Consider the following 24,579-nt stretch of genomic DNA (forward strand, 5'->3'; position numbering starts at 1 on the left):
AACAGGTTGGATTCAGAAAAGGAAATAATAATAACCGTATACAATACATTTCAAATGTAGAAAAATTCCTAATTAATACATGGTTCAAAACTTCAAACTTTTAACTTTGAAGGTAAAATATTTGACCCAACAAATATAACATTAGGTCCAACAAAGCATTTTGCTAAAAAACAATCATGTTAGTGCAGTCTATCAGTCTCATGCTTCCTCTCAAGTACAAATCCACAGAAACCCATACAGGGAGCATTAGTTGGTGACGAAGTGAAACACTGACTGCAAGTGAACAGGAGAACCAAAATGAACAGGCAGACAGTACTGGCTGAAGGATGAAGCAACATCCACTTTGGCTTACGGACATTAGGACCCAGAGCTCAGGGATTTTTTTTTAAAGCAGCGCGTTAGCGTAACATATTACACTTGTACAAACCAAAACAGAAACTAAAAATGAATAGGTGAATTAGAGGTGACAGCACCATTATTATGGGTGGGTGGGCTTCACTGGGACACATGGATATCTATGGGTTCCTGGGTCTCTATAATTGTGATTTGGTTTTAACCTGGCCAGCCTAGGCTTTCTTTCCCCTTCATTCTTCCACTACGTAAACACCAATAAATTCCCAAAGGAAAAATCATCTGCTGAATTGATTAGGGTCAAAATGGAAACCACAAAGCTGAAAATCAAAAGCAAAATATTGAAACAGGACAAATAGGTGGCTATGATTAGCAGAGTTTAATGCGAAGTCCAATCTATCCCCACAATATGCTTTAGTCCCAACCACTGAACTGATCAATGTGAAATTATTTCCTTTTCCAATAAAGTCCTCCTGTGGTCTTTTAGTGTAGTTTATAGCATGAGAAACATCTTCAGAGTTTAGAAAAATGAGGATGAGGGGGAGGCAGCGTGGACTGGTAAATGTTGAAGCTGTTGACGCTGACTAGATTTTTTTGAAAAGGCAACTGCAGTAGTACACCATAGAGGAACTATGGATGTTATTCATATGGACTTCCACAAGCCATTTGATAAAGTCTGACATTAGAAGCCATAAGGCACAGTTGGGGCCCGTGAAACTGCAGGTAATCAGAGTTTGTTTTCAAGAGATATGGGTATTACTGGCTAAGCCAGTATTTGTTACCCATCTCTAATTACCCATGAGAAAAGTGGTGAAGAGCTATTTTGTTGGACCATTGCAATAAATATACCCGCAGTGCTGTTGAAAAAGGAGTTCCAGTATTTTGTCCCAGTCCCAAGTTGTCCCAGGAAAACTTGAATGAGATGTTATTGATCTACCTGCAGTTCTTGTTCTTCCAGGTGATGGAGGACACAGGTTTAAAAGTAACCATCAATGTAGACTTGGTAACTTGATACAATGCATCTTGTAGACAGTACACACTTTTCTGGTGCTAGTAGGGGAAATAAATGTTGAAGATATTGGATCTGGTGCCAATCAAATGGCCTGCTTTGCCCTGCATAGTGGCATGCCTTTGGAGTGCAGTCGGAGTTATACCCATCCAGTTAATCCATCACACCCCTGATTTGTTTGACAGGATTACATTCCTCACCACAGAATTCCCAACTGTTGAACTGTACTTGTAGCCACAGCGTGTCTATAGCTGATCCAGTTTCTGATCAATGGTAGCCCCCACAATGTTGATGGTGGAAATTGTAGCAATGGTGATACACTTGAATATAAGGGAAGTCAGTTAATTAGTCAAAATTGGTCATTGGTAATGTGAGAATGTTCCTTGCCACCTATCCAAGTCTAAATTCTGCCCATGTCTTGTTGCGTGTAGACACAGAATGTTTAATTTATCTTCTAGGTTTCAAGTGCATTTAATTTGATTACTGCCTTTTTGACCAATAAATCAGCCATAGCTTTTCAAGGGCAATATCAATATGCAATTACATTTAAAAGGCCCAAAGTCCTGTGAGCTGTCAATCCTTCACCTTGCTGATTGTGGTGTTTTAAACTCCAACATTCTTGTAAATGTATAAATGAGCAGACACAGACGTGATCTGAGAAAAAGGAGCACTGTTCTTAACATTTCTTGCACTGTTATGTTCTGAATATAATACCATTTCTGTTTCTCTATTTGTTGACCCATTCTTTACTATCCTCTCGCCCCATTTAACTTTCCCTCCATTTAATTTCCTCTTCCCCCATGCAGATATACATATTTGCTGGATAAACTACTATTGAATCTTTGTTAATATCACTCCAGCGAGCAACTAGAACATGTGTGAGTAAAACACAGGGTGAATTGCACTCCAGTGTTCCCTGTTCCCCTATAAGAAAACATACAGCTACCACTCATTCTCTGGCACAAGCAAATTCATGACATAGTTGGATCAAGGCTTGTGACTAAAATCCAAATAAAGCAGTTATTAAAGGCATTCCATATCACTTTTCTAAAAATTGTAATATAGTTTATATTTTCTCCTTAATAAAGTCTAACATCTGCTTCAGATACATAGGCAGAATAAGTACTTACACCTAAGAGCTGAGTAAATTTCTGGTGCATCAATAATCTACTTCAGTTTTAACAAATAATTTGTCAGAGCTAAATTCTGTGCAATTTGACATGGAATATAATTTTGATATTGCCGAGCTAAAAGGTCTGGTTCAGGTTGTACCTCAGGTGAATATAAGTGGCAAAAATCAATTTCCATCCTTGACTGTGCTCCAAGGAGCTTGGAATTAAATGGTACTTACAACGGAAAACAAAATATTCAGCCTAACCAGGTTGAGTGATATTTATTCCATATATGAGCAATAGACTTACTCTTCCATGCTTATCCTATTATCAGATTCTTTTCTGCTCATTTCCTTCAAACGGTTTTCTAACCTATTCTGAAATGTATGGTCTCCACTTCAATCACCAACTCTAGTATTCCATCTCAAAGCCTCAAAGCTTTGTATACAATGAATTCTCCATTAAACATTTAACTTGTACAAACAGCTATTCATTATACATCCAACAAACACATTGGGCAGAATCTTCCCAGCCCTGAACACTACACGCATTGGTGAGGAAGTTAGGGAAATCACATGAAATCAGCAATGAGGAGCTTCCAATTATCAAGAAAAAAAAAGTCCCATTTTCAAACTAAGCATTGAACAGAGAGATAAGATTTTCACTAGAAACAGTGAGAGGTCTATTTGCAGTTTGTTGGCAAAATGGGGTGTCAATTACCCTCTATCCATCATGACCATGACCAATGAAAATGAACGATGTAGAGCAATTGTGGACTGCTAGCACTAACTAGGTACATAGCTAAGCTTAAAAGATGGTAGTGTTCCAGAACTTCCAGGGAGTCCCAGCAGTGGCCAATATTCCCACCGTAGGGAAATGAGAGAATACGACTAGTGGGGTGCCATAGAGGTGTGTTGGAGAGTCAATGAGGCAAATTTGGGAACACAGTGTGAGAAACGATGCTCGGGTCTCACTGAGGGAAGTGGTTCATGACACCCACCAAGACATTTAGTTGATTTTTGATAAGATTCAGCCCACTGTTTGAACCTAATTTCTCACCTGCTGTTTCATAGTTTTAAACACTGTGAATAAACAGGCTATCAAATCTCCTTTAATCCATTGTGGTCTGCTAAGAAACAGCCTGCATTTTCATTTGTAGTATTATTCTCAAAGGCAGGTCCAAAGCTAAAGTTGCACAGCTGTTGTCTAATGTTTTTGCAAAGTGTAACAAACAAGATTGTTTTACATGTTATAGAGTCAAGGAGTCATAGAGATGTACAGCACAGAAACAGACCCTTTGGTCCAACCCGTCCATGCTGACCAGATATCCCAGCCCAATCTATTCCCACCTGCCAGCCCCTGGTCCATATGCCTCCAAACGCTTCCTATTCATATACCCATCCAGATGCCTTTTAAATGTTGCAATTATACTAGCCTCCACCACTTCCTCTGGCAGCTCATTCCATACCCAAACCACCCTCAGAGTGAAAACGTTGCCCCTTAGGTCTCTTTTATATCTTTCTCCCCTCACCCTAAACTTATGTCCTCTAGTTCTGGATTCCCCCATCCCAGGGAAAAGACTTTGTCTATTTATCCTATCCATGCTACTCATGATTTTGTAAGCCTCTATGAGGTCACCCCTCAGCCGGCATGATGGCTCAGTGGTTAGCACTGCTGCCTCAGAGTGCCACGGTCCCAGGTTTGACTCCAGCCTTGGGTAACTGTCTATGTGGAGCTCACACATTCTCCCAGTGTCTGCGTGGGTTTCCTCCAAGTGCTCTGGCTTCCTTCCAAATTCCAAAGATGTGCAGGTCAGGTGAATTGGCCATGCTAAATTGTCCATAGTGTTAGGTGCATTAGTCAGAGGGTTTGGGTGGGGTACTCTTCGGAGGGTCAGTGTAGACTTGTTGGGCTGAAGGGCCTGTTTCCACACTGTAGGGAATCTAATCTAATCAGCCTCTGACACTCCAGGGAAAATAGCCCTAGCCTATTCAACCTCTCCCTATAGCTTAAATCCTCAAACCTTGGCAACATCCTTGTAAATCCTTTCTGAACCCTTTCAAGTTTCACAACATCTTTCTGATAGGAAGGAGACCAGAATTGCACACAATATTCCAACAGTGGCCTAACCAATATCCTGTACAGCCGCAACATTTCTTTGTTTTTTTCGAGCAGTCACCAGTTGCACAGTAATTGCACAGTAATTATTCAAGTAACATGTTGATGGAACAGACTTAATTTATTTAAGGATCTTTTCTTTTACTGACTCGAGGCTGGATAACAGAAAAAGAGAAAATTGATGTTGACCAAGAGACTGCAGTCCTTTCTACTTCTGACATCACTGGTGTTAACTCATCCACATCATCATTCACACTTTTGCAAGTGCTGAACAGTGCAAGAACGTTGAATTGAATGGCCCGTGCAGAGAGTATACAGATCGTTTAGCTTCATGAGAGGAATTGACAGTCAGTGAGATGTACAACTCAAGAAAGACAGTGGATCCGATGAGGCTGAAAAAAGTCAGTATATGGCTACAGACCATGTGGATGATGATCCCAGCAGTCCTACCATGAAAAGAAGGCTGCAGGTAACATGTTAAAAACACTTTGGAGATTCTAGTAGTACTCTCCCAAGGCGTATGGTACAAGGTTGTAGCAGCATGGAGTAACTGCACTAACATGAGACTTTTGAGACAGTTTGCTAATATTAAAGTACATCCTGAAAATGTAGCAGCATAGGACATCTTCAAATGTTATCCCATTCATTCCAAGAAGGAATTTCAATCTGTAAGAACTGAATGGAGGATTGTAGGTATTGAGGAATGGTTTGAGAGATCTATGCCCAGTAGTTTGCAGAGTAAGCTGGAGTATATTTCAGAGGAATTTGAAGGTGAATCTGAGAGTGATAAGAAATACTTTTACTTTCAAATGTGAATTAACCCACTGAACTCTGCCTGCCAGAATCCTATCCCAAATAGAAAGAAATGTAGCCAGTGTGTGGGCCAACAAGGCTGCAATTCGTCACAACAACAACAACACATTAGATAGCTCCCTGCAATCTTATGGAATCAGATTGCAGGGAGGCCTGTAACAAAGGGCCTGTAACAAAGAGTTAACCCATTGTGTAAACCATCCCATGATACTGCAGAGACATCACAGTCCCAAAAGAATAATTGTTTTGAGCACCCATTTTCATCTCAGGTGTAACAGAAAAGTGTTCAAACACAGCAGGGAAAATATCATGTAGTCATAGTGATCATGCACAGTGAAGAGCCAATTAATATTTCTGTAAATGCTAATGCTAATAAATCACAGGAATTATGAATGAATTGTGTGCTTGATGTTTGATTCTCTTGAAATATAATGAAGAATGAGTGCAAACATGGTATTGAAATTTGTGGAGGCTAGTTAAGAGGAGCAAAGATTTGCCTTAGTCTAAACACACATTAGTTTGAGGGAACTAGTCTTCACTAGGCTGAGACTTCCAAAAACTCTTTATCTAGGCACCTACGAATGTGTTCTGAATGAATTTGACACACAGCTGACTTGAAATATGAGTCCATCGACCTGTGTCATGGGACTGGTCTTAAGCAGCAACAATATCAGGGGACCATCCACGACATCTGGTGCTCTGAATTTGTGGATGGAAAGTTTATGAAGCATGGATGTAGTGGTATCTGGAACAATTTAAACTTTCAAGGTAGAGACTGATACATTTCAGTTAGAAAAGGTATCAAGGAGTATCAAACAAAGGCATGTAAATGGAGTTGAGATGCAAATCAGCCATGATATAATTAAATAGCAGAACAGGTTCAAAGGTTGAATTACTTACTGCTTTTTCCTAAATATTACTGTAAATCATAAAATAGTGCATGACATGCAGAATGCTACCTAATAGATAATGGGACCCAGATTTTCATTCTGGAGGCAAGAATCAGGAGCTGGTAGAATTGTCCAACATTGTGATCCTGCCTACTGACTGGCAATGTCTGTGAATCTTAGTTTCATGCTGAGGTAGCAGGGCCATGCTGGAAGGAGAAAGTGAGGACCACTGATGCTGGAGATCAGAGTCAAAAGGTGTGGCGATGGAAACGCACAGCAAGCCAGACAGCATCCGTGGAGCAGGAGAGTCATTAGGAGTATGGGTTCATCAGCAGCAACAGCAGGCCTGAGGCATGAATGAAATGGGCAGTTGGTGAGGTTAAAAGGCCAGTTTTCATGTACTTTTTATTGATTCACAAGCTAGGCCAGCATTCATTGCCCATCCCTAACTGTGTTTCTGGAATTGCATGGAGGCCAAAACAGTCAGGATGACAGATTTCCTTCCCTGTATGACATTGGTGAGCAAGATGGGGTTTTCTGACAATCAGCAATAGTTTCATGGTCATCAGTAGATTGAATTAAAATTCCACCATTTGCTGCGGTGGGATTCAAACCTAGGTTCCCAGAACATTAGCCCGAGTTTCTGGATTAACAGTCTAATGATAATACCAGTCGGCCATTGCCTCCCCTTGAGTGGGAGGGACATTTAATGGGACATGGCACAGTTCTGGAAATGAATGTGATCACCCTAACTCTAACATCGTCTAACATCCTGTGAAGCTCCGAAGCCTGCTTATCCCTTCTCATCTTGTATCTGCTAAACACCAGGGTTAAAGGTTGTTTGAACAGAGTGCAGATACTTTTCTCGTCAGAGTTTTATTTCAACTTACACAGCACTAAACCTCAATAATTTGATTATTTGTTCCCCATATGATATATATATTTGTGTGTGTGTGTGTGTGTGTGTGTGTGTGTGTGTATGTATAAATACCCAGTCAGATTTTCACACGATTATTACTCAATTAAAATATAACAATCTCCTGTTTCCTAGTTCTATTTGGTCTCAGGATTTACTACTATCCTGCTGGATAGTAACATTAACCAACCCATACATTGTAAACCCCTCAGCAGCCCATATTCATCACATACCTCCTACCAACACAACTGCCATAATCCTATATTCATTCATTCACTCCCATACCCATATTTCCCTACAAGTCTCATCCATAATAACTATCTCAATCTCTAATTCCCCCATACTTCTCTGTTCCCCATGACTAGTTGTCCATTATCTACAGTTTACAGAGCTTATATGCCCTACAATAACTGTGGGAAGTCTTTCAGAAGCTCATAAATCTGTCAAAATAAACAAGCAGTACCTTAAATGCCACTTAAAGATCACAATCCTCCTAAGTGTTCATAAATCTTTCAAAATTATTTACAAAGTACAAAGAAAACCATAAACGTCTTAACTGCTGAGGAATCTGACAAAATATAAAATCTGTACTTCAAAATCTACTTAAGCTCATAATTATCTTAACTATTCATAAATTTGTCAAAATAGTTAATTAGTACTTCAAAATATAATTAATGACCACAATCCTTTTTAACATTGATAAGTATGTCCATGTAACCAAATTCACTGTCTGTTTGAAAGCTGTGTTAACAATCCCTGCTGAAATGAATCCATTCATGTGTCTGCATCTTAGCACTAACCATTTCTATTGCGCAATTGTATAAAGAGGTCCCTTTGCACTGAATACATCTTGGGGTTTGGAACTCTACCAAGCTTTCATAATAAGATTCCATTAAACAACTGTGTCAAACACAATGCCTCCAAAGCCAGATACATATATGTCTTTGAAGTTAGCTACAAGCTCAAGCATCTTTTGAAACAATGAAATAGCCAAACAAATAGCTGAGCTAAAATTCAAAGAGCTCAGCCACCTGCCAAAGCTTTGACATAGTAGAATATATGGCTGAGCCAAAACCCAAGGAAATGTGAATTAAATACACAAAGTGTTCAAATCTGAATTTCAATACCGTACAATGCAGAATAGCATTTAAATCAGTGGGCAATATACTGTAATGTATTTGAATATTTTTTTCTACTTCCAAAATGCTGGTCAATTGAATGGTCACTTTTTTTTCAAAACAGTCATTTAATCAAATAATGTATTAAAAAACACGCATAATTTCCCATACAGCAATTCATTTTGGCATGTGAAGTTGGCAAAACCATTTGAACCTAGTTTTGATATGGTTTCTGTGTCCAAACCAAGATATTCCATGGGTCATGGCATCATTTGTTGGTTTAAGATACTTTTCTTCAATATTCTTTAAAGTTGCAAGGTTTCTGAATTGCTCACTTGCATCATGGAGCTGGCAGTTATGAGATAGTTGGATGCAGGACCTACTCTAGATGCATTTTAAATGTTGTAATTCTACCAGCCTCCACCACTCCCTCTGGCAACTTACTCCATACCCGCACCACCTTCTGTGTTAAAAAATAATTGCCCCCTTTAGGTCCTTCCAGACTGCACACAATTCTCTAACTGTGGCCTAACTCTTGTTTTATATAGTTCCAGCATTACCTCCCTACTCATAAAATCTATGTCTTGGCTAATAAAAGGTAAGTATCCCATATGCCTAGTTAACAACCTTATGTGCCAGTCCTGCTACCTTACAGGTCTAGTGGACATGCTTACCAAGATCCCTCTGATTCTCAGTACTTCTCAGGGTGGTACTGTTCATGAATGATTTGCTTGTCCTGCCCATGTAAATCACCTCTCCCTTATTTGTATTGAATTCCATTTGCCATTGATCAGCCCATCTGATCTACTGTCAATATTCTCCTGTAATCTAAGGCTATCCTCCTCACCATTTGCCACCCCACCAATTCTCATATTATCTGCAAACTTATTGATTGTCTCTCCTGCATTCAAGGAGAATTTGAGGACTACAGATGAAGGGCTTATGCCTAAAACATCGATGCCCCTGCTCTTCAAATCCTGCCTGTTTAAGAAGGGTGGTAAGGACAAGCCAGGGAACTATAGACAGTGAGCCTGACCTCGGTTGTGGGCAAGTTGTTGGAGGGAATCTTGAGAGACAGGATGTACATGTATTTGGAAAGGCAAGTACTCATTAGGGATAGTCAACATAGCTTTGTGCATGGGAAATCATGTCTCACAAACTTGATTGAGTTTTTTGAAGAAGTAACAAAGAGGATTGATGAGGGCAGAATGGTAGATGTGATCTATATGGATTTCAGTAAGGCATTCAACAGGGTAAATAGGCAAAGTATTTTCCCTGGGGTCAGGGAATCCAGAACTAGAGCGCATAGATTTAGGGTGAGAGGGGAAAGATACAGAAGAGACCTAAGGGGCAACTTTTTCACACAGAGGGTGGTACGAGTATGGAATGAGCTGCCAGAGGAAGTGGTGGAGGCTGGTACAATTGCAACATTTAAGAGGCATTTGAATGGGTATATGAATAGGAAGGGTTTGGAGGAATATGGGCCAGGTGCTGGCAGATCGGAATAGATTGGGTTGGGATATCTGGTCGGCATGGACGGGTTGGACCGAAGGGTCTGTTTCCATGCTGTACATCTCTATGACTCTATGACCTGCTGTGCCTTTCCAGTGCCACACTTTTTGACTCACCTGAATTCAAGTCTAAACCATTTATATATACACAACAAGCAGTTAGGGCCCCAGCACTGATCCCTGCAAAACCCCACTGGATATCGGCTCCCAGCCACAAAAACACCCCTCAATCATTATGCTCTTCTTTCAACCACTTATCCAATTTTGTATCCAATTTACCAAATTCTCTCGAATCCCATGAGCTTCTACCTTTGCTATCAGTCTCCCATGTGGAATCTGCCAAAATTCAAGTAGAATGCATCAAATGCATTGCCCACATCTACATACCTGGTTGCCTCTTTGAAAAATTCAATTTGTATTCCTATCGTACTTAAATATGGTACGTAAGTTAACGATAGGCACTCACAAGGCATTAATTGTGGAAGCTTGAATGAACAGTCGTTTTTATATAATCTAGGTGTTGAGAAACTAATAAATAAAAAGTGAGGCAAGCCACATTCTTTCCAACGAGACACATCTAATGATCCAGCTTTATTTTGAAATATTAGGATAAACATAATCCAGATGTGAGTTCAAATTACCTTCAATACTTTCTTTCATTTTTCCACTTTATTATTTCCTGATCTTACAGATTTGTTTTCTTTTTTTCCAGTAGAGGATAAAACTGCCAGGCAGGTAGGTGAGAACTGTAGTCACTCCAAAAAGAAATGTTAATTAGTATAAGAATAAATAGCATTCTCTGCAACACATTACTTCAGCAGAAATAATTCACACTTTATTGCTTTGCTGGGCTTCAAGGTATTTTTGGCTTTGGGAAAATGGGAGGCTTTCCCTCCTAATTTATATTCCAAGATCTCTTGTGCACTGTGTTATCCCTAGCCAATGTAATGAAAGAGTAAAATACCTGTCATTATTGTCCTTTCACAAGATCAGAACATCTAAAATGCTTCACAGCAAATGAACTATTTTGAAGTGTAGTCCATGTGTAATATACAGAATTTTAAAAGGCAATTATGCATATTAAGGTCCTAAAAACAACATCAGGATAATGACCAGATGATGTGTTTTAGTAAAACTGATTGAGAGACAAATATTGCCCAGAAGACCACGAAAGATGTCTCGCTCTTTTGTAAAGTAGGGTGATGATATCTAACATTTTCACTTCCTCTATTTAATGTATTTTGTAAAAGTAAGTACTTTTGGCAAAGCAGCACTTTGTTGGGACGGCATTGCAAAGTGAGCCTAGATTTTTATGACTGAATTCTAATTTCCAGGCCAGGATCTTGACATCAGGCACATTCTGGCCCCACTTGACATTGCTGTCAGATATCCGAGAGTAGTAACCAAGTTGGTGGCCTGCATGCAGATTCACTGTCTGATTGGTGATGACAGACAGGTTAAGGAAGCGGGTTGGCAATGTGGTGCTTCTAATATAAAGGGAAGCTGACAGGAATTATTATAGATTCCAAGATCCTGGGTGTTAGCAGTCACCAGAATGCAGTAGTGCAGCAGTGGCACAGGCAATCATGGAAGTGTGTCTTCAAGAGTCTCTGGAAATACTGTTTGAGTGGTGACAGCCCAATGAGTCTACAGTGAGATTTGGTCTACAATGTCTCAGTTTATGAGTACATGGCCAATCTTAAGAACAACCATGTGCAAGGCCAATTTTAATGGGTATTAGACAGGAACTTTCAAAAATTATTTGGGGGAGGCTACTTGCAGGTAAAGACTGTTGAGAAGTGGGAGGCCTTTAAGATTGAAATAACGAGAGTTCAGAAACAGTATATTCCTGTTAGTGTGAAGTGCAAGGCTGTTAGGTGTAGGGAATGCTGGATGACTAGAGATATTGAGGCTCTGTACAAGAAAAGTAGGAGGCTTATATCAGGAATAGACAGCTGGGATCAAGTGAATGCCTTGGAAAGTGTAAATGCTTAAGAGGGAAATTAAGTGGGCAAAAAGGAGACATGAGATAGCTTTGCCAAATAGAATTAAGAAGAATCCAAAGAAATTGTATAATATATTAAGGGCAAAAGAGTAACAAGGGAGAGAAATGGCCCTTCAAAGATCAACGTGGCTCTCTATGTGTAGAGTCACAAAAATGGATATTTCGTGTATTTACTGTAGAGAAGGACATAGAAGCTACAGAACTTAGCAAAATAAACAATTGTGTCTTCAAAAGAGTTCAAATTACAGAAGAGGAGGTGCCGAAGGTCTTAAAACTCATAAATGTAAATAAATACTCTGGACCTTTTCAAGTATTCCTGGAACCTTGTGAGAAGCTAGTGAAGAGATTGCTGGGCCCCTTGCTAAGATATTGTTGTTATCAATAGCGCAGGTGACATATCAGTGGGTGGCTAATGTGGTGCCAGTATTTAAGAAAGGCTGAAAGGAAAAGCCAGGGAACTATAGACCGGGGAGCCTTAGTCAGTGGTGTGTAAGATGGTGGAGGGGGTTCAGAGGGACAGGATTTACGTGCATTTAGAAAGGCAAGCACTGATTAGGGATGGTCAACGTGGTTTCATGCGTGGAAAATCACATCTCACTAATTTGCTTGAGTTATTTGAAGTAGTGACAAAGAAGAGCGATGAAAGTAAATTGATAGACAGGGTCTATGTGGACTTCAGCAAAGCATTTGACGTGGTAGACTGGTTATTAAGGTTAGATCACATGGGATCTAGGGGGAGCTAGCCAATTGGATACAAAATTGGCTTGAAGGTAGGAAACAGGGGGTGGTGATGGAGGGTTATTTTCAGACTGGAGGCCTGTGAACAGTGGTCTGCCACAAGGATCAGTGGTGGGTCCACTGTTTTTTGTTATTTATATAAATAATTTGGATGTGAATATGGAAGGTATGGTTGGCAGGTTTGCCAACGATACCAAAATAGGTGGTGTTATATATAGTCAAGAAGATTATTTCAGAGTGCAGCAGGACATTGATTAGGTGGGCAAATTATCTGAAGAGAGACTAATGACATTTAATTTAGATAAACGTGAGGTGTTGCGTTTTGGTAAAGCAAACCAGACTAGGACATTTAAGACCGTTAATGGTCAGGCCCTGGGGAGTATTGACAAACAAAGAGATCTAGGGGTCCAGGTGCATAGTTCCTTGAAATTGGGTGATGAAGATAGGGTGGTGAAGAAGGCATTGGTACCTGTGCCTTCATTGGTGAGAACATTGAGCATAGCTGTACAGGACGTTGATGAGGCCACTTTTAGAATATTGCGTATAATTCTGGTCACACTCCAAAGATTTACAAAGATGTTGCCAGGACTGGAGGGTTGGAGCTATGGGGAGAGGCTGAATGTTTTGTTTTCTTTCCCTGGAGCATTGGAGACTGAGGGAGGACCTTATGGAGGTTTATAAAATCATGAGGCATGGAAAGGGTGAAAAGCCAAGGTCTTTATCCCACGGTAAGGAGTGCAAAACTAGAGGGCATTGGTTTAAGGTGAGAGGGTAAGATTTAAAAGGGATGCAAGGGACAGAGGGTGGTGCATGAATGGAATAAGAGGAAGTGTTAGAGGCTGGTACAATCACAACATTCAGAAGGCATTTGGATGGGTACATGAGTAGGAAGGGCTTAAAGGGATAAGAGCCAAATGCTGGCAAATGACTAGATCAGATCAGCATGTCTGGTTAGCATGGATGAGTTGGATTGAAGGATTCATTTCCATGCTGTATGATCCTATGACTCTATCACACTGAATGACTATAGGAATATCACAATGTCTTGCATATTATGTATGACACATTCTATCCATCAAGTGGTCAGATATGATGATGATACAAGAATGCATGATAGATAATCAGATGTCTCGCCAAGTGTTGGTATCCATGGATGTGCACATATACCATAGAAGGGCTGGAGAAAGCAAAGATGATGTCTATGGTGCCACCTTATGTTGGACACCTTTGTCATTGGCTGTCCACATGGTACTTCTGATGAAGGTACCATCCCATACAACAAGAACCACAGAAATCCCTGCAGCTTGCAACCCCAAGGGTGCAACTGATCCCCACTTCTTCCTCAGTCAAGGGAGGAATGCCCTGTATAAGCAGCAGTGAGAGGAAGCTGCCATGTTGCTAGATTCACTTCGGGATTCATTTGAATAATTTTAGTAATACCTTCATTCACAGATTAATCCTTAGTGAAAAGAGTTGGTTTATGGTAATGTTATGAAGTTGAAAGCATGTACTGTACCTTTCAGAGAGCGTGAATGCTGCTTGGCACTGAGAGCTTACAAGCACCTGTCATGTGACTAGCTAGCTGTCTCAGAGTGTACTGGAAAATTGAAAATATATAACACTTGGCTGTGAAATAGATACCTGAGTTGGTTGGTTAAATTTGAATTGTTGTCAAAACAGCAATCAGTTTAAATTATGCTCCAGATACTAAAACTCAATCGAGTTTGAATTTATCGTTTTTGTCTACATTGAACCAATGAGATGATCTGTTGTTGGGGGGGGGGGGGGATAAAGAAAGCAGGCATTTTGAAAGTCAGATAGAGTAACTGCCATTCAAAAACACTCTCTATCAAAGTTATTTTTTATATGAAAAAGGTATTTGTAGTAAAAGAAAGAAGATGGCCCAGGGAGATCTTTAGCTGATGGAGAAACTGATGATGACAGCCACTGTAATGTTTTGAAATGAAGTTGCTGTAATTTCAATAAGTGATTTTATTGGAACAGTATAATGTTATAGAGCAGTTAAGAGAAAGGTGGGCTTCGAGTTGTAAATAGTTGTTGTTTAATGGTCACTTTTAGAGTTAAGGAATAAATTAATATTATTCCCTTTAAATAGTGAAATCTGGGAGATCGCTGTCACTCATATTTTAACAGATTATGAAATGAGGTGAGCTTTTCTGGGTGCTTGATTTAATTAACAAAATGGTTCATCACTGTGCCATAACAATAATGTCCTGATTTTTGAATGACAGCATTGCTTTGAGGGCTTTAATACATCAGCATGATGAAGTATATGGTTGACTCAAAAATATTCTTACAGGCAGTGAGAAGACACGCCTGGCTACATTGCAGACACTTTGAATGCAGATGCTCCTTGTCACAACTGGAATGCAACATGGTCAAATGTTCTCCATGATGAGCTGGTCTCAGGTACTTTCATTAATGTCAGTTGAGCTTCTCTTGAACTGGTCAATGGTCTGACAGTGCAGCTGGTCATCCAAAGGTCTTGTAATGCAGGATCACTTTACTCCATCACTATACTTCCCTCCTCCTCATTTTAAGGTGTGCACTACTCCATTGTATCCTCCTCTTTAAGGTCTACAACTCCTAGGAGGGCCATAGTAGGTAGAGTACAATGTACCACTCACCATGTGAAAGACCCTTGAGGGAAGACACTGGAGGTAGTCCCCTCCACAGCTGGTCCAGACATTGCAACCATGTACTCAATAACCAAATGACCTGCTAAATGATGGCCTTTATGCTTAGATGACAGCTGTTTTAGTGACTCTGTGTCTCCATTGTAAGGTTGCACAGAGATGACCCTCAGTTCTTTCTTTAATGCATAACCCTTGGACCGAAGGTGCCACCCTCAAAGTCTCAGCGTTGGCATAGAGCTGACATATGTGATTATCTCAAAATTAAAACATCATGGAAACTGCCAGGAAATAGAAACATAGAAAATAGGTGAAGGAGTAGGCCATTCAGCCCTTCGAGCCTACACCATAACTGTCTAAAATGTATGTATTGACCACACACCAGCTGAAGGTTGAGAGAGTGGAGTCCTTTCCGACTGATAAATGCCCCTGGCTGCTCTATCAGTGTCTTGACGACCTCATGGGTTATCTGAGAGAATCCTGCCACTGAGGCAAAGTCCAGGGTTCTCTGGTTTTCAGTGGCTCCATCATTTTACAAATCTGTCTTTCTGATAATACAACATCCGTCACCTGCTTGATACAATGATGGATGTTCAAAGTTGCCGTCACTTTAATGGCTACTGACAGACTTGAGATTTTCCTTCAAGAGGACACACACACTTAACTACCTTCCTTGTAGCCTCTGGCAGTTCTGCTGCTCCAATACAGCCAGGTAGCTGGTAGTACACTGTATGGTGAGCAAAAGCATCTTTATGCCTGTCCTTACCCTTCAGGTACTGCTTTGGACCCTTCTGCACCAAGGTGATGCCTAAGCCCCTTCTGTCTGTCCATTGCTATTTCAGAGTGGTTGAGCACCACATTCAAGGATGGCCTCACTTCCCAACAGTTCCTAAGGAACAGCTGCATGCAGCCCCTGCTTCACTCCATTGACGTGTGTAGGTGCACACTGCACACAATTGCTCCGATACCTTTCTGAAACTTTCTGTTCTCGGTGTGATCGTGCCATGTCAAGCTGTGTCAATGCAATAGCTACTCCGTTTGTTTCACCATTTATGCAGCATTAGGAACAGCTCTCATTTCTCCCCACATTTTCTTGGACATGCTTCCAATCCATTGTGTTTCCCACACATTGCCTCAAAAGTCTAAATCACCACCAATGGTGCGGACTGAATGTACAACACACAAAAGGGAAGATGGATCACCTATTCACAGCTCTATCGTGTGAGGAGTGTTTCTATACAGGTCAGCAGAGTAAAGCAGGGGGTGCAAGTAGCTATAACAAGCCAAAGTAAACAAGTTGCTGTAAGATGTCTTCATCATTCTTTGGCTTTATAAAGATAGGAAGTGTGCAAAAACTGCCAGTCACCAATCTGTAATTTTCCTTGCAGAAGGCATCTGGCCTCTTCTTGCTATCCTATCCGAAGTTTGTGTGTGGCAGTTCAAAATGTTGGGAATTGCAAACACAAATTCACATTCTACCATTCTATAAATCAATTCTACCTTACTATAGATCAATGATAACAGCTCATTTGTTGTACCATTGCAATGAAAGATTGCTATTGAACCTTAATGTGGTGAAGAATCAAGGTCAACCTTAGAAATGGCTAAGAAATTGTTTGAAGGATAGAAAGCTGTGATGGCAAAGGAGTAGGGGGTTGGGTGGAGGGTATTGATGGTATACCCAGGAATTGGGACCACTCCAGGTCACTAATTTCCATTAGGCTTGGATTCAGAAGCACAATGTAATATGATCAGAATTGCAGATGATTGCAAATTGGAAGGGAGGGGAAATGAGTGTTAGGAGGTGAACCTGACCCTTGAAGAATGAATCCCTAAGAGAAGGTACTTGCAATTTAATATGACCAAACACAAATGGGAGAAAGATTAGAGGTGGAATGTGTGCTCGGGCCCAGTGGCGAAGAGATGGCACCTGAAGAATGACGACTCCAACATTGGTCCAACCCTGGTAGCAGCAGAGTAAAGGCTTGAACTGGAGCCAGGGATAAAGAACAAAAATTGACTCTCTTTCAGATATATCTTTTGGTTTATTCAAAACTGTGCTGGAGCATGGCAACAGTTGAAGCTTTTCACCGCATTTTCCCTTAAATACAAATGACAATAAATCATTCAATTCAATCTAATTCAATTAGGTCAACCAGTCAGAACTGAAATGACGTGAAGTGCTGCTCTTCATACCTGCAGTGTCCCAAATCATTTCATAACCAGTAAATCACTTTTGAGGTGCAATCCCTGTTTTGATGTAGAGAAACAGCAGCTAATTTGCTCACAAGGCCACACAAATAGCAATGAGATAAATGATCAATTAATCTGTTTTGAAGGAGTTGACTGAGGAAGAAATATGACCCAGGATACCAGGACTTTTTCTTCTGATAATTTCCTGGATGCTGAGGCAGATGAGACATTTTCTGAAAAGCAGCTGGAGAGCTTTTAGATGTGGCTTATGTTGGGGTGAGAATAATCAGTTATGCCTCCCCAGTTGTTGCCGGTTGCCGATTATCAGTTAAAGGGCTTGAAAATCCAACAGCTGCTCTTGGAGCCAAACCAAAAGAGCACGGTTAAAGGCATAGTTACCCAGGGGAGAGTTATGGAAAGCAAACAGTGACCAGTAGAATCAGAAAACTTGTTACTGTATTTCCATTGCTGTCTCTAACTTCCCTTTGTTTCGGCAGCTCTCCATTGAGTATCAGGAGCTGCATGCTTACACATTTGTCCTTTAGAATGTGAAACCTTCTTTCAAGTCTTTCAACCCCATAGGACATTGATTTAAATGTTTTAATAATACTGTTTATGTGAGTACACTGTACATCCATTTTGCTCCTATTGATTCTGGTTGGCTTTTGGAAACCCATTGGTGGCAATCCAAATTTTTATCTACATATCACTCCATTTCCAATTCAAATGGGTCAAAAGGTAGATGAAAATCACCCTTTTAGCCCTGACAATGCGGCAGTCCTTGGCTCAAGTTTAAGCGTGGATTATTTTAACAAACGTCTGGAGTAGTTGGAGGGCAGAGCTGAAGTTTTAAGATAAGCTAATGGTTTCTGACAGCAACAGCTACAGGATTGTTTGTTTATCATATGTTCCCAAAGGAGTTATGTCAAATAAACTGCTAACAGTTAGCGTTTGGAAACTCTCACTCAGAAAAATTTTCTGGGACATGCCAAAGGCTTAGTTTGTTCATGTTTGGTTGCAGATGCACTTCTGAGGTAAGAATGATGTTCCCTTGGCATGAATGTTGCTTCATTTCAGCATTCCTGTCACTGCACTTGCGAAAGTGCTATTTTTAAAAAATAATATACAAATCAAGGGTTGGAATTATAGTGCCTTTTCTATCAATAGTTTGTCATTCCAGTATGCATTATATTGTGTGTTGTAATGCTGTCCAACTTTTTGCAGCCTCCAGCTTTGGTTTGTAACTTTGAAAGCCATTTTCACTTTAGTCATATGTTGAAAGTAATGCTGTGCTGCAGCTAAGGAAAAAGCAATGGCTGCTTCTACTACAGAAGTCAGCATCCATTGGGAAATGTGAGGAATGACATTAATATCAATAAGACTATAATAGTTTGCAAAGCTCAGACGAGAGGCAACCAGTTAGATCCATCTGAGGGTATAAAAGCCAGGTTCACATTCCTGTTGCTGTCAACCACATTTCTTAAGGAGTTTATTATCATTTTATTTCCACGGCAAGATGATAAATATTTCTGACAGCGGTAGAAGAGGAGTACAGTCTAGAAATGATTGCTTTTAATCGTGATGACTGAATGCGAAATTAATGCACCTTTCTGATATCTCACTGGGAGTTTTTAAACAGATGTGTTAACTTGTTTCTTTTAAATGGTTTCATATCCCTAAATGAAATTGTGGACACAAACGTAACATGAATGAATTTGCTTCCTTTTAGCAGCAGGACTAATTTGCTGTCGCAGCCTTCAAAATTTGTTTAACAATAGAAAAGCTTCAATTGCACAATGGCTTCGTCAACATCAAAAAGAAAGTGAACATCCATAAGAACTCAACTTTTATAGGCTTTGTTTAAACGATATTGACATCATCTTATCCTTTTTTTTATTTTTGATAAACTAGATAAATCAGAATAACTTTCATCCAGGTAATCCCACAGCATCCACATTCCCCTGCCACACTCCTACCACCACCATCCCACCAGCTTCTGAGCTGTAATTAGTCTAAAAATGGGACTGATAAAGTTGTGAGATGGCATCAGCTTGTGGTGTTGGAATCCTTGGTTTCTAATTTATATTTTGTTGAGAAAAAATCCAATTGTAAACAGAACTTAAGAAAAGAAAGACCATCCAATTTCTAAGGAAGTTAAGACTGCAACTATCATTGAAAACCAAAAGTTTTGGGATAGTCACACTGAATGAAAGGTATCAAAAGATACAAAACCATCAGAGTGCAGATGGTGATTCTAGAGATACAGTACAGGCTGAAGAAGGACAGAGGCTCTGTGAATAGGCCAGCATATAGATGTCATGACTTTTGCTGTTACTTGAACATAACGTTGATGAATCTACACCATCCAGACTGATGTAAGCAGAGTTGAGCAGTGCCTACAATTCTGTGCCATTTTTGGTAAAAACTGTGCCTGTAGAACTTAGGTTGGTTGTTCAATTTTCAGCTGAAAAATCAAATTAAACCCAAGGAGAAGAGGAATAGATATTCTTTGAGAGGAAGACAGAGTTTTGAAGGATTTTGAGACTGGTAAATAATGACATTAATGGATGAACTATTGAATCAATTTGTAAGATCTGTTGTAGGTATACATGGGATTTAGTTTATGATTGATAATCAGCTGCATTTAATGATTAACTTATGCTGGTTCTGGGTTTTAGAGAATAAATGACCACTTCATGTACTATTTAGTGTTTGTTTTGATTAATTCTTATAAAGTAAAAATCCTTTTGTCTAAACTGTAGAATTTTGTGGCTTCTTTATTCAGTAAATAACTAGGTTTCAGAGCTTCGTCTTTTAAAAAGGACTACTTCTGGTCTCAATTGAGATCATAATATTGCAAATGGAAAATGCACAAACAATTGGTATCATTGTAGGGTCATCGTATAAAGTTTTGATTTACAAATGATCATGATTTGTATAGTGGTTACCTTCTGAATGAAAGGAATGGAGAGCTGTATTTTTCCCATTTTTAGATAAAGCTTTTTTAAGCGAGAATTATTATTACAGGTTTTGGTCTGCGACTCTGTTTCAATTACAGTGTGATCTGTTTGAATATGGAAACGTCTCTTTTAGCCCTCTTGTGGCTTAGCGGTAGTGTCCCGACCCCTGGGCTGGGCGATCTGGACTCAAATCCTACCTGTTCCATCTCTGAACAGGTTGATTAGAAAAATAGATATAAATAAATGGTGCAGAAGGAGGTCATTCAGTCCCCACCCCCCACCCCACTGCTCCCCCCATGGTTCTATTGCCAATCTCCTGCCTATCTCCCTTATCCCTGAACACCATTTGTATCCAAATAATCATCTGATAACCTCTTGAATGCCTCAATAGAATCTGCCTCCACCACATTTCCAGGCAGTGGATACCAGAACCTAACCACTGACTGTGTGAAACATTTTTTTCTCACATTATCCTTATTTCATTTACCCATCACTTTAAACCAATGTCCCCTCATTCTTTCTCTTTTACATGCAGGAACAATGTCTCCCTATCGACTCTGCCCAGCCCACTCATGATTTTGTATACCTCAATCAAATCTCCTCTCCGCCTTCTTCTCTCCAAGGAGAACAGCCCGAACTCTTTCAATCTATCCTCATAACCGAACCTCAATTATCAGATGGACACGGACAGGGAGCACTTCATTCAGTTAATCGAATTCCAGATAATTGAATGCCAAATAACATAGTTTAACCAAGCATCGGGACCTCGCGATCTTGCCTGATAATCTGATGTTCGGATAATCAAATGCCGGATAATCGAGGTTCCCCTGTACATGTATCATTAATGCTAATGTGACTAACAGGGCTACATGTCCCAATGAATTTGTTCCATCCCTGAAGAACAGTCTGCATGTGATGGCAACCATTCTATATCATTATTGCACGGTTACCTTCAGGTCAAAGATGGCTAGGTTTCAATTCTGTGTTCTGGTGTAGGCTCCACCTGAGAAGCCGGAGAAACCACCACTGGATTAGTGGTACTGGAAAAGCACAGCAGTTCAGGCAGCATCCGAGGATCAGGAAAATTGATGTTTTGGGCAAAAGCCCTTCATCAGGAATACAGGATGCTGTATTCCTGATGCAGGGCTTTTGCCCGAAACGTCGATTTTACTGCTCCTCAGATGCTGCCTGACCTGCTGTGCTTTTCCAGCACCACTAATCCAGAATCTGGTTTCCAGCATCTGCAGTCATTGTTTTTAACCTTGGAGAAACCACCACTCCCATCCTATTGTGTTGCTGCCATTGTGTCCCTGACAACCTTTCAGATTTCCCCTACTTCCATTCAATTCCTTCTTTATAAATGTTAATGCTTCCAATTTATTTCCAGAGGCCAGTGCCTTGCAAATTGCCATTCCTTTTATTGCAAATGTGCCCTTACCAATCCTCTCCAGTGAAGCCCATGCCCTGACTTGGGTTTTTCACTTGTCACAGGACTCCATGGACTGCTCTCTGATAAACCTCTGAATATTATTGCCGAAAGGCCCGAGGCTGACCATTGCCCGCCTCCCATAATGATCTGTGAGGACAAAGCTGAGTAGGAATGGTGCAGCCTCTGGACCTGATGTCTCCGCAGCACCTTGACTCAAATACTTGTAATTTCTGGATTAACGGCTCTTGATCTGGTTGGCCAAAACACCTAACAACCCCTGTACACTAATTGGACAAGTGCCTTGATGGGCTGTGGTGGCAGGTCATGACTGACAATAGACCATTCCCACCCCTCCTGATGGGATACTGAGTTGGACTGAAGGATCTATTATTGTGCAGTTTGACTCTATGACTCTGTGACTCTATGACTGCTCCCCTTTGACTCTCAGATGTGCATTTGATTGAAGCACGTACAATATGATTGCTGAATGATCTAATGGCATATGTCATAGGCAATGACATAGCATGCTGCCATAAAGTGAGGAGGGATCTGGGGCATATGAGGAAGTGAAGAATGTGCCAGAAGCCTAAAGCAACATTTCAGGAATTTAAGGAGAGACCCTTGTCAAACCTACATTGATTTTGAAAGGATCAAACAAGGTAATTTTGTTAGGTGGATAAGGGCATTAAAAATAGAGCAAATCTATGATGCTCTTAGAGAGATTACTATTTTGGAGGAGTTCAAAAATTCACTTCCTGAAGGAGTGAGAACTCGTGTGCAAGAGCAGAATTAAAATGGCAAGGTTAGCAGCTGAAATGGCTGATGATAATGAGTTAGTCCATAAATCAAAGTTTGCCTTCCAAAATCAGATTCAATCCATGAGGAATAGAAATTTGGGAAAAGAGAAATCCTCACATGGACAGAAAAAGGTAGACCTTGGTGAAAATCATCAGGATAACTTACCTCAGGGCAAAAAGGAAACCCTTGAAGGGGACAGAGAAGCTAAAAAGCTCTGGTGTTTTCATTGCAATAAAGTAGGCCACATGAAATCATTATGTTGGTGGGTTAGGAAAAGCACTGGGAAGCCGATGTAGGAAAACACAATAAGCAAATGAATTTTATTGGAATGGTAATGGAAAGCACAGTGAAGGCTAAAAAGCTGCACCAGAATGTACAACTTGGTCGGAGATTGGTTAAAGAGGAAGCATCAGATCTTCTTAAACCATTTACTCACATAGGCCAGGAGCAGCAGGCAAATAGGTTACAATATTAAGAGATACAGGATCCTCTCAATCTTTGATGGTGAAAGTTGAGGAGATTTGAATCTCTGAAGGACTATTGCCTGAAAAGGTACCAGTAACAGGAATTCATGGTGAGACAAGAAGTGCTCAATTATGTAAAGTGAGGTTAGAGTGTCCAGTGAAGAGTGGAGAAGTTATGGTAAGAGTACTAGACAAACTCTCAGCTCCAGGAATACAATTTGTCCTTGCAAATGATATAGCTGGTTCACAGGTAGGAGTGCTGCCTACTGTGGTTGAAAGGTCAGTGGAAACTCAGGCAACAGACCTACTACAGGACACATATCCTGGGACTTTTCCTGACTGTGTGGTAATGACGTCACAAAGTCACCAATTGAAACAGGAGAGATCAAAGAGTACAGATAAGCAAATTGAAGTGGAATTAGCAGAGTCCCTGTTTGATCAAATGGTTGACGAAAAAAAGGAATGGATAGTTGACAAAGCAGACATCTTTATTTCAAGAAAGTAACTGAATTACAGCAGAAGGATAAAAAAACTAAACCAATTGTATCAAAAGGCATACATGGAAAAAGAATCCAAATGTATTCCTGAATACTATAACTTTAGAAATGATGTCTTACTTAGGAAATGGAGACCATCACACATTCAGGCAAATGAGAAATAGGCAGAAGTTCATCAAGTCATATTGCCAGTGGTTTATAGAATGGAGGTGTTGCCGGTAGTGCATGAACAACCAGTAGGGAGTCATTTAAGAGTGAGAAAAACTCAAGCTAAAATATAAACACATTTTACTGGCCTGGACTGCACAAGGATGTAGTTGAATTTTGCCAGACACATCATACATGTCAGGTAATTGGAAAACCACAGACAGTAATAAAACCTGCACATTTAATACCTATTTCTGAATTTGAGGAACCTTTCACAAGAGTCTTAATTGATTGTGTAGAACTCTTTGCTAACAATAATGAATGTGTCCACTAAATTTCCAGAGACCATTCCACCATGCAATATCACAGCTAAAATGATTGTAGAGGAGTTGCACAAATTTTTACAAGGTTCAGACTATCCACAGAGATACAAAAGGATCAAGAGTCAAATTTTACATCAAAAGTATTCAAGGAAGTTATGGACAGCTTTGGAATAAAACAATTCAAATCTACTGCATACCATCCGGAGTCAGAGGAAGTTGGCATCAGACATTAATCCAGATGATTGGGATAAGGAAACTTCATTTGTACTTTTTGTTTTCAGAGATATACCAAATGAGTCCACCAAATTCAGTCCATTTGAATTAATCTTTGGGCATGAAGTGAGAGGACCACTAAAATTGAATAAGGAGAAATTGGTAAGTCAGAATTCAGAGATCACTATGTGTCAAATTTTAGGGAATAATTAAATAGAGTGGGGAGTTGTGTCACAGCATACAATGAAATAGGAAGTAGACAAGAAATCAAAAACTCAGTCTTGCGATCAGAGATAAGGTGTTAGTGTTACTTCCAGTGA

This window comes from Chiloscyllium plagiosum, unplaced genomic scaffold (genome assembly GCF_037043375.1).
Source record: "Chiloscyllium plagiosum isolate Xiang-an unplaced genomic scaffold, Cpla_swu_hap1 HiC_scaffold_4, whole genome shotgun sequence".
In the NCBI taxonomy this organism is placed as follows: domain Eukaryota; kingdom Metazoa; phylum Chordata; class Chondrichthyes; order Orectolobiformes; family Hemiscylliidae; genus Chiloscyllium; species Chiloscyllium plagiosum.